This window comes from Rhinoraja longicauda, unplaced genomic scaffold (assembly GCF_053455715.1).
Source record: "Rhinoraja longicauda isolate Sanriku21f unplaced genomic scaffold, sRhiLon1.1 Scf000078, whole genome shotgun sequence".
Classification (NCBI taxonomy): domain Eukaryota; kingdom Metazoa; phylum Chordata; class Chondrichthyes; order Rajiformes; family Arhynchobatidae; genus Rhinoraja; species Rhinoraja longicauda.
The window spans coordinates 300,001-305,000 of NW_027601296.1; positions in this window are offsets into that span (position 1 = coordinate 300,001).

Here is a 5,000-nt window from a genome sequence, read left to right on the forward strand (position 1 = left end):
AAGGGAAAATCGGAAGTGTCTGTATTACAGTATAGCAAAGGGGATTACAGAGGCATGAGGCGGGAGCTGGCCAAAATTGACTGGAAGGAGGCCCTAGCAGGGAAGACGGTAGAACAGCAATGGCAGGTATTCCAGGGAATAATGCAGAGGTTGCAGGATCAATTTATTCCAAAGAGGTGGAAAGACTCTAAGGGGAGTAAGAGACACCTGTGGCTGACAAGGGAAGTCAGGGACAGCATAAAAATTAAGGAGAGGAGGTATAACATAGCAAAGAAGAGTGGGAAGACAGAGGATTGGGACTCTTTTAAAGAGCAACAAAAGTTAACTAAAGAGGCAATGCGGGGAGAAAAGATGAGGTGCGAGGGTAAACTAGCCAATAATATAAAGGAGGATAGCAAAAGTTTTTTTAGGTACGTGAAGAGGAAAAAAATAGTCAAGGCAAATGTGGGTCCCTTGAAGACAGAAACGGGGGAATTTATTATGGGGAACAAAGAAATGGCAGACGAGTTAAACCGTTACTTTGGGTCTGTCTTCACTGAGGAAGATACACACAATCTCCCAAATGTTCTAGGGGCCGGAGAACCTAGGGTGATGGAGGAACTGAAGGAAATCCACATTAGGCAGGAAATGGTTTTGGGTAGACTGATGGGACTGAAGGCTGATAAATCCCCAGGGCCTGATGGTCTGCATCCCAGGGTACCTAAGGAGGTGGCTCTAGAAATAGTGGAAGCATTGGAGATCATTTTTCAATGTTCTATATAGATTCAGGATCAGTTCCTGTGGATTGGAGGATAGCAAATGTTATCCCACTTTTTAAGAAGGGAGGGAGAGAGAAAACGGGTAATTATAGACCAGTTAGTCTGACATCAGTGGTGGGGAAGATGCTGGAGTCAATTAGAAAAGACGAAATTGCTGAGCATTTGGATAGCAGTAACAGGATCATTGCGAGTCAGCATGGATTTACGAAGGGGAAATCATGCTTGACAAATCTACTGGAATGTTTTGAGGATGTAACTAGGAAAATTGACAGGGGAGAGTCAGTGGACGTGGTGTACCTCGACTTTCAGAAAGCCTTCGACAAGCTCCCACATAGGAGATTAGTGGGCAAAATTAGGGCACGTGGTATTGGGGGTAGGGTACTGACATGGATAGAAAATTGGTTGACAGACGGAAAGCAAAGAGTGGGTATAAATGGGTCCCTCTCGGAATGGCAGGCAGTGACCAGTGGGGTACCGCAAGGTTCGGTGCTGGGACCCCAGCTATTTACGATATGCATTAATGACTTAGACGGAGGGATTAAAAGTACCATTAGCAAATTTGCAGATGATACTAAGCTGGAGGGTAGTGTGAATTGTGAGGAAGATGCAATAAGGCTGCAGGATGACTTGGACAGGTTGTGTGAGTGGGCGGATACATGGCAGATGCAGTTTAATGTAGATAAGTGCGAGGTTATTCACTTTGGAAGTAAGAGTAGAAAGGCAGATTATTGTCTGAATGGTGTCAAGTTAGGAGGAGGGGGAGTTCAACGAGATCTGGATGTCCTAGTGCATCAGTCAATGAAAGGAAGCATGCAGGTACAGCAGGCAGTGAAGAAAGCCAATGGAATGTTGGCCTTCGTAACCAGAGGAGTTGAGTATAGGAGCAAAGAGGTCCTTCTACAGTTGTAGCGGGCCCTGGTGAGACCGCACCTGGAGTACTGTGTGCAGTTTTGGTCTCCAAATTTGAGGAAGGATATTCTTGCTATGGAGGGCGTGCAGCGTAGGTTCACTAGGTTAATTCCCGGAATGGCGGGACGGTCGTATGTTGAAAGGCTGGAGCGATTGGGCTTGTATACACTGGTATTTAGAAGAATGAGGGGGGATCTTATTGAAACATATACGATAATTAGGGGATTGGACACATTAGAGGCAGGAAACATGTTCCCAATGTTGGGGGAGTCCAGAACAAGGGGCCACCGTTTAAGAATAAGGGGTAGGCCATTTAGAACGGAGATGAGGAAGAACCTTTTCAGTCAGAGAGTGGTGAAGGTGTGGAATTCTCTGCCTCAGAAGGCAGTGGAGGCCAGTTCGTTGGATGCTTTCAAGAGAGAGCTGGATAGAGCTCTTAAGGATAACGGAGTGAGGGGGTATGGGGAGAAGGCAGGAACGGGGTACTGATTGAGAGTGATCAGCCATGATCGCATTGAATGGCGGTGCTGGCTCGAAGGGCTGAATGGCCGACTCCTGCACCTATTGTCTATTGTCTATTGTCTATAATCAACCACTTTATTTTGCCCGTCTTTGTGACTCCTCTTTGACACGTCGATCACCGCTGAGGCTGTTTTACCTGTTTCCCCTATGTACCGTAAGGTACACTCCTTACATTGAACTGCATACACCCCATTATTTCGCTCACGGGTTATCCTCTGTGCTATCCAGTCTCTCCTGTCACCCTGTTCTATGTTTTTGTCTATTACCCAGTGGGAGCAGGCCCCATATTGACATTAATTTGTAACCCTACTGCTCCCCTCGTCTGCTGGTTTTATCACCATCTCATGTTTATCCCTCAGCTCTGCCGTGGTCTCCCTCTCTTTTTTTCTGGTGAGGTTCGGCCTATCCTTTGTCATGGGCATATCCCAGGCTGTTTTAGTAACGTTCTTTTAAAACGTGTCGTGTTTGTTTGGCTTTACCCACGTTCCAGCATTAGAGGCCAATTTTTGCAATGTTTCCTGGGTGGGATTTGCCGGTTTTACAAATGGTGTCACTATCTCACCCTGCTTCCTGATACCCTTATGGGGTCGGCTCTGTTCTTGCAGAACCCTCGGGTGGTGCAGAGTCTGGGCCTTGTTATCAATATCTTGCCCTGCTTCCCGATACCCTTGCGGGTTCGGCTCTGTTCTTGCAGATCCCTCAGGTGGTGCAGAGTCTGGGCGGCATCGTCACCCAGCACACCGACGCCCACTGAAAATTACCCACGCACAGTGCGCGCCTGGAGCGGCAGTAGTTCAAACTACCCCTACCCCTACCCCTACCCCTACCGCTACCCCTACCCCTACCCCTACCCCTAACCCTAACCCTAACCCTAACCCTAACCCTAACCCTAACCCTAACCCTAACCCTAACCCTAACCCTAACCCTAACCCTAACCCTAACCCTAACCCTAACCCTAACCCTAACCCTAACCCTGACCCTAATGCAGGCAGAGTTATTTATAAAGTGGCCCAGACTCTGCACCACCTGAGGGTTTTGTAACAGAACCAACCCCATAAGGGTTTCAGGAAGCAGGGCAAGATATTGATAACAAGGCGCAGACTCTGCACCACCTCAGGGTTCTGCAAGAACAGAGCCGACCCCATAAGGGCATCAGGAATCAGGGCAAGATATTGATAAAATGGCCCAGACTCTGCACCACCTGAGGGTTCTGCAAGAACAGAGCCGACCCCATAAGGGCATCAGGAAGCAGGGCAAGATATTGGTAACAAGGCCCACGGGGAAGGCGGCATACTTTGGGGTTATTTTGTAGTGAGTTTTGAAGGCATGTGCTAGTGTTACGCATACCGAGGGCGCGCAAAGTTCGGCGCGCCCGGGCCAAAACGCCTCTGCTGGCCGCGGCCGAGTCGGCCGACGGATTGCCACGGACTTGCTTGACGACCTGTCACTCTCCGTGCATCGGTTGCACGCCCGGTTCGTCCTTTCCATTTGTTTCATGATGTACACGCGGCAGGCGGAATATTTTAAAAGCACTGTTCTGTTCGAAGTGCACAATGGCCGTTGGGGCAATGCAACTGGGGGTCGGTCGACCGGCTGACGACGCCTGCCTGCCGATTTGGTTCACGATGTCCCCGCCGAAGGCGGCATACTTGAAAGTACTGCCGTTCGCGGCGCGCAATTTGCAGGGGGGAGGAATTGTTAGTGGACGTCTGTGTGCTGGGTGACGATGCTTGCCGACTTGGTTCATGCCGTCCACGCCGAAGACGGCGCCGTTTAAAGTACTGCCGCTCGAGGTGCACAATTTGCGGGGGAATTGTTATTGGGCGTCGGCGTGCTGGGTGACGATGTGGAGATGAGGAACGCCGAGCCAGATCTATCTTATTTGTTTGCTTGGGCCACTGGACTTTGCATGGGCTTTGCATCATTGTGTGCTACGTTAAATCACGGCCAATTGAGTGAGTATTTTTTATTCAACCACTCTATTTTGCCCGTCTTTGTGACTCCTCTATGACACGCCGATCACCGCTGACGTGTTAATCTGCGTGTTAGGTATCTCGGGGGTCAGTTGGACGGACAGATGTGTAAGGGTTTTGTTCGGAAGGATCGTTGAGTGTAAACGGTGAACGGGGGTTAAAGGCCCTGAGGTTTCAATCCTCTAAAGAATGTAAAAGGTCTGACGCGTTAGCTAGCAGCTAATGAGGTGAACCTAGCAGCTAATGAGGCTCTCTCTCTCTCTCACGGCCCCGGGACTCCCTCCCTCCCTCCTCCCTCTTGGAACCCTCCCTGCGTGGGGGGGGGGGGGGCACGAAGAAAAAGAGGGTATAAGAAGAATCCAGTGGAAGGAGTAGGGACTGGGGGCGAGGTCAGACAGCCTATCCGGCTAATAAAGCATCATGAGGTTAGGTATAAACTCTGATGACTGCATAAACTCGCCCCTAATGGGGGGGGGGGGGGGGGGGGGGCACTCTCTCCCCCACCCCTCTCTCCCCAGTGCCACTCCCTCCGACCCCCCCCCCACTCTCTTCGTGTCGCTGGGCCCGCCCGGCACGGCCCCGAGGATCACTCCCCGCGCGGCAACGGGACACCGGGTCGCCGGGCCCGCAGGGTCGTCAGTCGGGCGGGGGGGGGAGGGTGGCCATGCCAGCAGCAGGAGAGGTTTCCAACGAACCCGCGACCGCAGCAGGACCGCCCGCGGCAGACATTTGGACCCAGCGGGTCCGTTCGGGATGGTTGCCGGGCCCGCAGCAGAGGTTTCCTTCCACCCAACGGGGGGGGGGGGGGGGGGGGGGGGGCGGGGCTGCCCATCTTCCC